Source organism: Lepidochelys olivacea (genome assembly GCF_965140295.1).
Source record: "Lepidochelys olivacea isolate rLepOli2 genome assembly, chromosome: 4".
NCBI lineage: Eukaryota > Metazoa > Chordata > Testudines > Cheloniidae > Lepidochelys > Lepidochelys olivacea.
Genome location: NC_140414.1, coordinates 25274829 through 25287988, shown reverse-complemented (window position 1 = coordinate 25287988; position 13160 = coordinate 25274829). Strand labels below are relative to the sequence as shown.

The window sequence follows — 13160 nt, the reverse complement described above, 5'->3', positions numbered from 1 at the left end:
AGAAAGACTAAGGAAAAACTGAACTGCACCTAGGAGGACATACAAGGGAAAAATAGTTTTTATATGTACATTAGGAGCAAGAGACAGATGAAGGAAAGCATAGGTCCATTACTTAATTAGTGGAGTAGAAGAGCTAACAACAAACAATGCCAGGAAGGCTGAAAGTGTTTAACCTTCATCCAGTGTTGAGAAAAAGGTCACATTAACTGTGTTGTGGGAGACTTTTGTCCCTCAGATGCATTCAGAAACTAAGAACAACTCTTTAATGTTTTAGTGAAAAAATGTTAAGTAGCAAATTGAAAGAACTAGCTGGGGTCTCATTCAGTGTGAGCATCAGTATAGAGTGGTCAGCATGTACAAATTCAGTGCTGTGACCGGGTGCCTGGGATGGGCCACGCTGAGAATGCCACAGTCAGGGCAGACTGCAAGAAATAGGGCAGACAGTCCCCAAAGCTATAATCAGATTCACCAATCCAGTAACAAAAGATCTTCTGCAGTACCACATTGGTTAACCAGAAGCCAAACACAGTCCCCCTTTAGGCATTCCTGCCATTGGCTCCCATCCAGACTAACAGGTCTAATATGGTAAGGGGTTATTGGAAAACCTAATTCACCATATGTGAGATTCTTGCTAATCACAAGGGATTAGACAATTATCCTTGGGTCAATATGCATCTCAGATTTTACAGAAATATCACGCTGTCAGCCAATCCTTAGTAAACTAACTAAAGATTTATGAATAAAAAGAAAAGAAGAGAGTTATACATAGTTAATAGATCATATACCTACAAATGACTGCAAAGTCCTTATGTCCGGTTCATAGCAGTGATGGAATAGCCCACTGGCTTGCAAAAGTCTCTCTGGTAACTTCCAAAAGATTGGAAGGTCCTTAATCCATAGTTCAAAATACTCGTTTTAGTTGTAAATCCACAGTCCAGAGTACTGGAGCAGGAAAGAAGCAAAATGGAGGCCTCTCAGGGGTCTTTTCATATCCCTTGCCATGTGCATGGAAATGTACTATCCCAAACAAAGCCCACAGCCCCTATGGAAAGTTAATGGCCCAAGATGGAGTCCAGGGTCACAAGAGCATATCACATGTCCTTACATGGTTTGCTGAATTACAAGGGATGGCCATTGGTCCTCACTGTCTGAGGCATCCAGAGGAAGAGCTGTCTGGATGGGATGAGTTTCTTCAATGGCCATTTGTGAAAGTGCAGTGTCCTTAATGGGCCATCAGTACATAGCAGCCTAGTCCTAATGTAAATCTATCTTGGGGGTGTCACTCAGGAACAAAACACATGTTGGCAATACAAATACATAGTCAATATTCATAACTTTACATACAAAATGTGATACATGGATGTAATCAGGATAATCATACTCAATAGATTGTAACTTTGCCATTGACACCTTACATGATACACTTTTTGCAAAATGTTTTGCAGTTGTATAACAGTGGTAATATCACAAAAAGAAAAGGAGTACTTGTGGCACCTTAGAGACTAACCAATTTATTAGAGCATAAGCTTTCGTGAGCTACAGCTCTGAGGAAGTGAGCTGTAGCTCACGAAAGCTTATGCTCTAATAAATTGGTTAGTCTCTAAGGTGCCACAAGTACTCCTTTTCTTTTTGCGAATACAGACTAACACGGCTGTCACTCTGAAACCAGTGGTAATATCAGTTATGTAAATGCTCCTCTTCAATCATACAGCATCACAACTGCATTCTTCACACTGCTTGTGGCTTTTCCAGTTAGCTGACCTTGGGCACATGTGGCAGCCTCCACTGCTGAGTTTGCTAGGCCCTCTCCCAGTGGCTGGTTTTCAATTGTAGCAGCTTTGATGGGCATGGTGAGATGATGGGTATACACATTCATTTCTACATGTGCATCTGTAAGTCGTTCTAGACTGACAAGGAACAAGCACTTTCTTTGTCATGGTCAAATGTGGTGCCAAGCAGGATTGTTGCTGACCCAAATGATGAAACTTGCAGTGTCAGTAATATCAAGCATGTTGAAGAAAAGAATAAATGTCTACCTATTTGTCTTGTGCCTGCAAGACTACATTCTTGCAAGATGGTCCATGTTATCAACACCACTTTTGGCATCATTCGAGTGGAGAATTATGTAGTGTTTCTTTTTGTCTCTTTCTGCAGTCTTATCATGATGCATTGTCAATAGAATTATTACTGACTTGCCCTTCTTGCAACATAGGGAACCAGTTTAGAGTAGCCCAGCAAACCTGAACACTGACATTTTTTTTCCTCAGCTGCGATGTGGATGCTTCTCACTGGCTTGTTTTGTGAGATTGTTCCAACATAGGTCACATTTTTGTTGACTATATCTTCAGCAAGCTGAATACTGGTGAACAAATTACTCCCAACTACATTTTCCCCAATTTTATAACAGGGCTGAACACAAGCTGTTCATTGTCTGAAGATAAACTTGATGAACGATTGATGGAGACATGGTTTTCCTTTTCAGAGCAACTCTCAACATGATCTGGCATAACGTTATTATCATCTAATATGTCGTAATCACATGACAACTCACTTTCAGAGTTGTAAATCACTTTTTAAGGTCAGAAGCAGAGTATCATGCCTGTTTGCCATCTTGAATTTTGCAACACAGAAAATTCCCTCAAGAGTCTCCTGAGCCTGCAGTTTTTGGAGCACAATATTTAGACACCCTCAAGAGTGTGAGGCAAAGAGGGCCTGCATCAGTCCATTCTGAGTTGAGGATACTTAACATGCCCAGATTTGAAGGGACCAACCTCCCTGGAGTACCTTCTACCTTAGAGTGACTGTATGTGGCAACCACTGTCACTACAATGTATTATCAATGAGCATTTTCTATTATAATACAAGATACTCGCACTAGAAGCAAATGTGCAGGTAGAACAGTGCAACACATTTGGAGTACATTTGTACCCCACATATTTTTTTTGATACAGAAAAATACTTTTTTTTTTCTCCCTGGATTGCATATATGTGCCTAGGTCCTAAATCAGCATAATTAGAGTGCCATTAGTTTGTTATTGCAATTTTTATATGCTCGCAGCTACAACATTACCCCATGAATGTGGATGAGGGTTGACGTCTATTTTGCTTTAGTCATCACTAAAAAATTTGCAGAAAGAACAGGAGGACTTGTGGCACCTTAGAGACTAACACATTTATTGGAGCATGAGCTTTCATGGGCTACAGCCCACTTCATCGAATGCATTGGATGGAACATATAGTAAGAAGATATATATATATATACATACAGAGAAGGTGGAAGTTGCCATACAAACTGTAAGGGGCTAATTAGTTAAGATGAGCTATTATCAGCAGCAGAAAAAACTTTTGTAGTGATAATCAAGATGGCCCATTTAGACAGTTGACAAGAAGGTGTGAGGATACTTAACATAGGGAAATAGATTCAATATGTGTAATGACCCAGCCACTCCCAGTCTCTATTCAAATCCACGTTAATGGTATCGAGTTTGCATATTAATTCAAGCTCAGCAGTGTCTCGTTGGAGTCTGTTTTTGAAGCTTTTCTGTTGCAGAATTGCCACCCTTCAGTCTTTTACTGCGTGGCCAGAGAGGTTGAAGTTTTCTCCTACCGGTTTTGAATGATATGATTCCTGATGTCAGATTTGTGTCCATTTATTCTTTTGCGTACAGACTGTCCGGTTTGGCCAATGTACATGGCAGAGGGGCATTGCTGGCACATGATGGCATATATCACATTGGTAGATGTGCAGGTGAATGAGCCCCTGATGGCGTGGCTAATGTGATTAGGTCCTGTGATGGTGTCGCTTGAATAAATATGTGGACAGAGTTGGCAACGGGCTTTGTTGCAAGGATAGGTTCCTGGGTTAGTGTTTTTGTTGTGTGGTTGTTGGTGAGTATTTGCTTCAGGTTGGGGGGCTGTCTGTAAGCGAGGACTGGCCTGTATCCCAAGATTTGTGAGAGTGAGGGATCGTCCTTCAGGATAGGTTGTAGATCTTTGATGATGCGTTGGAGAGGTTTTACTTGGGGGCTGAAGGTGATGGCTAGCGGCATTCTGTTGTTTTCTTTGTTGGGCCTGTCCTGTAGTAGGTGACTTCTGGGTACCCGTCTCACTCTGTCAATCTGTTTCCTCACTTCCCCAGGTGGGTATTGTAGTTGTAAGAATGCTTGATAAAGATCTTGTAGGTGTTTGTCTCTGTCTAAGGGGTTGGAGCAAATATGGTTGTATCTTATAGACAATGGATCGTGTGGTGTGTCCTGGATGGAAGCTGGAAGCATGTAGGTAAGTATCGTGGTCAGTAGGTTTCCGATATAAGGTGGTGTTTATGTGACCATTGCTTATGGGCACAGTAGTGTCCAGGAAATGAACTGCTTGTGTGGATTGGTCTAGGCTGAGGTTGATGGTGGGATGGAAATTGTTGAAATCATGGTGGAATTCCTCAAGGGCTTCTTTTCCATAGGTCCAGATGATGAAGATGTCATCAATGTAACACAAGTAGAGTAGGGGCGTTGGGGGACGAGAGCTAAGGAAGCGTTGTTCTAAGTCAGCCATAAAAATGTGTTGGCATACTGTGGGGCCATGCGGGCACCTGTAGCAGTGCCGCTGACTTGAAGGTATATATTATCCCCAAATGTGAAATAGTTGTTGTTGAGGACAAAGTCACAAAGGTCAGCCACCAAGTTTGCCGTGACATTATCAGGGATACTGTTACTGATAGCTTGTAGTCCATCATTGTGTGAAATGTTGGTGTAGAGGGCTTCTACATCCATAGTGGCCAGGATAGTGTTTTCTGGAAGATGACAGATAGAATATAGTTTCCTCAGGAAGTCAATGGTGTCTCGAAAATAGCTGGGAGTGCTGGTAGCTTAGGGCCTGAGGAGAGAATCCACATAGCCAGACAATCCTGCTGTTAGGGTGCCAATGCCTGGGATGATGGGGTGTCCGGGATTTCCAGATTTATGGATCTTGGGTAGCAAATAGAATACCCCTGGTCAGGGTTCTAGGCATGTGTCTGCACAGATCTGTTCCTGTGCTTTTTCGGGGAGTTTCTTGAGCAGATAGTGTAGTTTCTTTTGGTAATCCTCAGTGGGATCAGAGGATAACGGCCTGTACAATGTGGAGTTAGAGAGCTGCCTAGCGGCCTCTTGTTCATATTCCAACTTATTCATGATGACGACAGCACCTCCTTTGTCAGCCTTTTTGATTATGGTGTCAGAGTTGTACCTGAGGCAGTTGATGGCTTTGTGTTCAGTATGGCTGAGGTTATGGGGCAAGCGATGCTGCTTTTCCACAATTTCAGCCCGTGCATGTCGACGGAAGCAATCTATGTAGAAGTCCAGTCTGGTGTTTCGACCTTCAGGAGGAGTCTACGCAGAATTCTTCTTTCCTTAGTGTTGGTAGGAAGGATTCTGTGGGTTAGTATGTTGTTCAGAGGTGTGTTGGAAATATTCTTTGAGTCGGAGATGTCAAAAGTAGGATTCTAGGTCACCACAGAACAGTATCATGTTCGTGGGCCTGGAGGGACATAAGGAGAGGCCTCGAGATAGGACAGACTCTTCTGCCAGGCTAAGAGTATAGCTGGAAAGATTAACAATATTGTTGGGTGGGTTAAGGGAACTACTGTTGTGGCTCCTTGTTGCATGTAGCAGTTTAGATAGTTTAGTGTCCTTTTTTCTTTGTAGAGAAGCAAAGTTTGTGTTGTAAATGGCTTGTCTAGTTTTTGTAAAATCTATCTATGAGGAATTTTGTGTGGAAGGTTGTTTTTTTATGAGAGTATCCAGTTTTGAGAGCTCATTCTTAATCTTTCTTTGTTGGCTGTATAGGATGTTGATCAGGTGGTTTCACAGTTTCTTTGAGAGTGTGCGACACAATCTCTCAGCACAGTCTGTGTGATATGTAGATTGTAATGGATTTTTAACCTTTAGTCCTTTTGGTATGATGTCCATCTGTTTGCTGTAGCCCACAAAAGCTTATGCTCTAATAAATTTGTTAGTCTCTAAGGTGCCACAAGTACTCCTGTTCTTTTTGCGGATACAGACTAACATGGATGCTACTCTGAAACTAAAAAATTTAACTGTGACCAGATGTTTAACACGGTTAACATTAACAACCAGAGGGAAGGAATACAAGCCAGAATAGGGAAAGAACAGGTTAAAGAATATTTAGGTAAGTTAGATGTATTCAAGTGGGCTGGGCCTGTCAAAATTCACCTTTGGGTACTTAAGAATGAGCTGAAGCAATCTCAGAACTGTTAGTGATTACCTTCAAGATCTCATGGAGGATGAGTGAAGTCCCAGAGAATGGCAAACATACTACCTATAATTAAAAATGAAAACAAAAAGGACCCATGGAATTACGGACCCAGTCAGCATAACTTACGTGGAAAGATACTGGAACAAATTATTAATCAGTTTGTATGTACCTAAAGAATAATAGTGTAGTAAGTAATAGCCAAAATCGATTTGTCAAGAACAAATCATGCCAGATCAACCTAATTTCCTTCTTTGACCAGTTTACTGACCCAGTGGATGGGGCTGGGGAAGCAGTCAACATGATTTATCTTGATTTTTATTAAGGCTTTTGACAGAGTCCAGTGTGACATTCTCATAAACGAACTAGGAAAAACTGGTTGAAAGAGTACTCAGAGTAGGTGTCAATGGTTCATTGTCAAACTGGATGGATGTATCCAATGTGGTCCCTCAAGAGTCTGTCCTAGGTCCGATACTATTCAATATTTTCATTAATGACTTGGATAATGGAGTGGATAGTATTCTTATTAAAATTTGCAGATGACACCAAGCCGGAAATGGTTGCAGGCACTTTGGAGGACAGGATTAGAATTCAAAATAACCTTGATGAAGGAAGGAAAAATCAAAACTGGGAAATAACTGGCAAGGCAGTAGAGCTGTAGAAAAGGATTTGGGAGCTATAGTGGACCACAAATTGAATATAAGACAACAATATGATGCAGTTGCAAAAAGGGAAAGTGTCGTATGTAAGACACAAGAGGTAATTATCTGCTCTGCTTGGCACTGCTGAGGCTTCAGCTGGAGTATTTTGTTCAGTTTTTTGCATCACATTTTAAGAAAGATGCAGACAAATTGGAGAAATTCCAGAGGAGATAAAAAAAAAAAAGTTAAAGGTTTAGAAAACCTGACCTGTAGAAAGATTACGAACACTGGGAATATTTAGTTTTAAGAAGAGAAGATTGAGGGGGACTTCAATATGTTAAAGGCTGTTATAAAGGTGATCAGCTGTTCTCTGTGTCCTCTGAAGGTAGGACAGGAAGTGATTGGCTCAGCATACAGCAAAGGAGATTTACGTTAGATATTAGGAAAAGCTTTCTAACTATAAGGGTAGTTAAGCTCTGGAGTAGGTTTCCATGGAAAGTTGTGGAATCCCCATCATTGAAGATTTTTAAGAACAGGTTAGATGAACACCTGTCAGGGGTGGTCTAAGTTTAGTTGGTCCTGCCTCAGAGTGGGGGATGAACTATTTGACCTCTTGTGGTTCATTTCAGCCCCCATTTCTGATTCTATATTAATTCACTCTCTCTGCTAAGCTAGGCCACGATCCAGAAAAACACTTAAGCACATGCTTAACTTTAAACATGTGAGTAGTTCCATTGGACGTCTTTAAGTGGTTTTGTTGGATCAGGACCACAGCCAGAAAGGGTATCATCAGTTATTGTGGCATGGGGAGGGGATGTGTGATGCACATGACAGTCCTCTAAGAAGTGACCTAAATCCTCAGCTTATTCACAAATGGTAGCAATGTTTAGTCACTGCTGAAATCATGCTAGTGACATGGAGGCGAAAGGCTCTGGAATGAGTTAATCCTTCTGAGCCAGTGATGAAGAAATAATGAGTTGAGGGGGTTTTTTGGTCACCGGGAAGGCTTGCAGGAAGCAGCTGTCAGTTCAGTGAGTAAGCCTCAGGGATTTAGGGATTGCTTCCAGCAAAAATAAATGATATGTACATGGAATGTTCATTTGCAGCAAGGGCTTGATCCTGCAACTCAGATCCTCCCAGGACTATGGCCAAAGGGCATTCATACAGTTTGTATAGCAAAGAGCACCTATACGTTCATCATTTCCAGAAGGCATCATTATACCCACTTTTTGGGTTTTCTGGGGTTTCAGTGCATTCAAAATATTTTCTTGTTGTATGAGCCTGAGTTGGAGATCAGAAGAGTCCCTGATGTAATTTGATCCTAATCCATTGGCTTGCAAGATAATGAGCTAAATTTTGCTCTGTTACATCATTCTAAATTCAGGATGCAGTTGAGAGCAGAATGTAGCCCTTTAACTTTTAATTTCCAGCCCCCCCTCCCCTATAGCATCCTGGCTGTTTATAAGATGGTCTCCAGAGGGGACATTTTAAAAGTACCTACACCATGGGCCAGATCCTCAGCAGGTGTAAATCCATATAACTCCATTGTCTTCTATGAAACTATGTTGATTTATACCAGCTGAGGACCTGGCCTTCTATACAAGGCTGGACTCCTGGAATATGCAATCTTTTGGAGACAAATAACCAATGGGGGATTCTGAAGGGCAGCATTTATATCTGGCGAAATAGACCTATTACACAGAATGAAGTAGCTGGAATTATTAAAACTGGTGGTCTGTTAACAAGTTGAATAAATCATTGGAATACACTATAATAAAGTCCTGCTTCCATTCAGAGTATCCACCTCTTGGGTTTCCTTCCCACAAAAATGGTTTGTCCTATAATATCAATTCAGGAGGGCAAGAGGAAACTGAAACTTAGGGCTCTAAGTAATGCTATGCAAACTTTTCCTTGTAGCATATTCTTCTTGAGGATTTATCTGGGACTACCTACGGTAGGCATAGCTCTTTATGTTGTACATGAAAGTGGCATAGGCCTAATGATAAACTGTCCCTCTACAGCCAAGTTACAGTATTAAGTGTAATCTCTCTATCAGTAGCTCAATAATGTAAATGCCTCAACATGAAGGCAATATAAAGTATTTTAAGATTAAGAAACAAAATACATCCTTAGAAATAAGCAACAGCATTTTAAAAATTATGGCATGTAAAGAACTGGTTCTGAAAAAGATGACAATCACGTTTCAGCAATGTCTCCTGATGTTTCTGTCTGACCAGAACTTGAATCCGTCCATATGGGTTAACAGATATACATGCAGTGAAATTAAACCAGCAAGTCCATCTGTTCCCCAAATACCTCCCATAGGCCATTCTTCATGGGGTATCTTTGTTTAGTCTTGCAGACCCCTACTTCTCAACTTGTTTTGCTCCACAGCTCAACAGAAGTGTTCGTGGGTTCTCTGTACAAGTTCCTGAATGGTCTTTTTCAGTCCAATACATTTTTTGTTGGAATATAATATGATCCTGTGGTTTCACCCAGTCAGTGAAAGGCAAGATATTTTTTATGTCTTAGAAGAAAAATAACTTAAAACATTTCCTTTATTGGATTATGTGCTTTCATAATATGTATATTGTACCACAATCAAAAATATGGCACATTTTGTAGTTTTCAATGAGACACATCCATAAATGTTAAGAAGATGTTTTTTCCCGAGTCATTCATCGTGATTTTATCTTAGATATGACATGCATCGTCATATTTATTGGTTAATTTGAACAATTTGGTATCTCAAGTACACGATCTGGCAGCGGTTTTGTTCATTGTAATTCTTGCTGCATTGAGACCACCAAAAGAAATACCTAGAATGAAATTTTAGAGTGGGATTTTGGGGAAATTTTGAGTCCTTTGAAAATCTTAGCTTAGTTTCTTGCTTGGTGGCTTTCTTTCCTCATTACTGTGACAACCTGTGTAAACTGCTTGACCAATCACTATGTGCGCGCGCTCTCTAAAATCCTTTACAGACTCCCTAGTTTCCATAACAATGTCATTGATGAACATTTAGAAACCAGATTATTTTGAGAATGCTCTTAGATTAGCTTGAACCACAGAAAAGGTCATGTTTGTTGATAATCATGCAGCTATTCATTGGTTGAGCTCATCTGGTCTGATTGCGAATTGTTTCTTAATTTTGATAAATCAGTCTAATGTTTTAATCAGATTGGATGAAGATATTGCTTGCAGCCTTAAACAAAGTTGTTTCCATGCAAAATGTCCTGTAATTTCCCATGGTTTCTGGTGGGTCATTAATCAACATTCATGATAGTTACCCTTGGGTAAATAGTGGTGTTCCCCAAGAGTCAGTTCTAGGACCAATCCTATTCAACTTATTCATAAATGATCTGGAGAAAGGGGTAAACAGTGAGGTGGCAAAGTTTGCAAATGATACTAAACTGCTCAAGAGAGTTAAGACCGAAGCAGACTGTGAAGAACTTCAAAAAGATCTCACAAAACTAAATGATTGGGCAACAAAATGGCAAATGAAATTTAATGTGGATAAATGTAAAGTAATGCACATTGGAAAAAATATCCCCAACTATACATACAAGATGATGGGGGCTAAGTTAGCTACAACTAATCAGGAGAAAGATCTTGGAGTCATTGTGGATAGTTCTCTGAAGATGTCCCCGCAGTGTGCAGTGACAGTCAAAAAAGCAAACGGGATGTAAGGAATAATTAAAAAAGGGATAGGGAATAAGACGGAGAATATTTTATTGCCCTTATATAAATCCGTGGTATGCCCACATCTTGAATACTACGTACAGTTGTGGTCCCCTCATCTCAAAAAAGATATACTGGCATTAGAAAAGGTTCAGAAAAGGCAACTAAAATGATTAGGGGTTTGGAAGGGGTCCCATATGAGGAGAGATTAAAGAGGCTAGGACTTTTCAGCTTGGAAAAGAGGAGACTAAGGGAGATATGATAGAAGTATATAAAATCAGGAGTGGTGTGGAGAAAGTGAATAAGGAAAGCTATTTACTTGTTCCCATAATATAAGAACTAAGGGCCACCAAATGAAATTAGTGGACAGCAGGTTTAAAACAAATAAAAGGAAGAAGTTCTTCACTCAGCGCACAGTCAACCAACCTGTGGAACTCATTGCCTGAGGAGGTTGTGAAGGCTAGGACTATAACAGGGTTTAAAAGAGAATTGGATAAATTCATGGAGGCTAAGTTAATTAATGGCTATTAGCCAGGATGGGTAAGGAATGATGTCCTTAGCCTCTGTTTGTCAGAGGGTAGAAATGGATGGCAGGAGAGAGATCACTTGATCATGTTAGGTTCACTTCCTCTGGGGCACCTGGCATTGGCCACTGTTGGTAGTCAGGATACTGGGCTGGATGGACCTTTGGTCTGACCCAGTATGACCACTTTTATATTCTTATGTTCTTATAATCTATAAGAGAAGCACTGACCTGAGTTTAGATCCTTCGGTTACAAATCCTGCCTGTTTAATATCAAGAGTGATTTTTTTAAGGGGGAATTTTAATTTCTCTGCTGCTTACCCCTTATTTATTTATAAAAGGGAGACTCCGTTGTTTGCTACCATTTCCATGTCAAGTGCTGTAATTATAAAATAATATATTAAAAATAGAATTTATAGGGTGATGAGTCTGTTGTGATGTGGCCATAGGTGTTGCTTCCATTTAATGGAAATAGTGATGTACATTTGTGTATCTTCCTTTTCACCCTGCATTCACAGTAGGAATAAAAGCTCTTAAATGTTGATCAGAATCTCAGATGTATCCTACTTTCTTGAAACGATTGCAGATCTATTTAATATCACTATGAAATATTGCATTATATTATCAATGTATGCAGTAAGCTAGAGAAATAGTGCATCTCATTACATGTCTTTCTTTTCTTCCTAAACTCTCTATGCCACCTCCTTTCTTTACTGCTGTTGATACATTCACTGTCCTTCCCATCTCCCGGACTTGAAATCCTCAGGCGATCTTCTTTCCCTTCCTTCCTGTTCTCCCTCCTTTCCCTGCCCTCACTGCATCCAGTTTCTCTCTAAGGTTTTGTTACTTCTTCCTCCTAACATAACCAAAACCCACTCTTCATTCACTATTGGCGTCACTAAACCCTTACTCCAAAACCTCTATTGCAAACTTCTATGAGTTCCCTTCTTGTCACTTCTCCCACTTCAGTCTATCCATGATAAATTGCCTTCATTCTGAATACATTATCTCCTCTATTCTGTCACTAACTCTCTATGTGCTACAGCATCAAATTCAGGCTAGGTTTCAATGGCCTGTGTAATATTGTCCCAGCTATGTCCTTGCTCTCATTTCCTTTTTCCTCCTATGCACCTCACAGTCCTGCCTCCTCACTGCTGCCTTTCTGGTGTCTCTTACCAATTCTTGGCTTCATGCCTTCACTGCCTCCTGTGCTTGGGACATTGCTCAATTTCTTGTTTACAAAATGTCTTCTCTTCTTCATGTCCCTGTTGATAACACACTTATTCAAAGAATCTTTTCTCCCATGGTCTCTCTTGACCTTATATGTCCTCCTCCCTCCCTTGCTATTATGACCTGAATTTTATGTTGTCTATGTGTTGGCTTTGTGAACTCTTCAGGGCAGGGACCATGCAACTTTTATGTTCTGTGTGAAGCACCACATGCCTTTATGTGGGGTGGTGTGAGGAGCTTGCATGTGTAGGCCCTGTTCTGTGTATAAAGAGGTTTTAATGTCTAGAGCTCCCAGTCCAGTTTTTTCCCCAAAAACATTTGTGTTGACTAAGGGCCAGATATTGTACTTATATGGGCAAAACTCCCATTGAGATCAATAGGAGCTTTGCCTGAGTAAGCAGTTCAGCAAAAAGCTTCAAATGAGCACTAATAATACAATTCTAAATGCACACGTATTAGTAAGACCATTTTAAATTCCAATATTATGTGATTCTGCAGGAGTAGACGTGAGAGCTTTATAGAACTGGAAATGAGAGATTCCTGGCTTCCGAGTAGGTCACACAATATTCACTCCTAGCTCCAGAAAATCTCAAGGAATCAGATTTTTAAACTGTGACACTTTTAGGTATCAAAAACTATTTTAGAGTAGTGGGGGTTATGGCTACCTGTGAGCCTTAGATATAGTTGACACCTGACTGTAAAGTAAGAGGGATATAAATAATCTTTAATTTATATGTTGCATACACAGAATACATGATGGTGTGATATGATGATTCATTGGCTTCTCTGTGGTTCCAGTATGCATTTGGTCAGCCCAAATTCATATTTCAGAATAACCAGTG

The 13160-nt window shown here is 40.3% G+C and overlaps 1 protein-coding gene across 13 annotated transcripts in view; it reads left to right on the top strand.

Annotated features, from left to right (window-relative positions):
- The window catches only part of MAPK10 (mitogen-activated protein kinase 10), a 251303-nt gene that overhangs the window by 133846 nt on the left and 104297 nt on the right, over positions 1 to 13160 (top strand). The window lies entirely within an intron of this gene.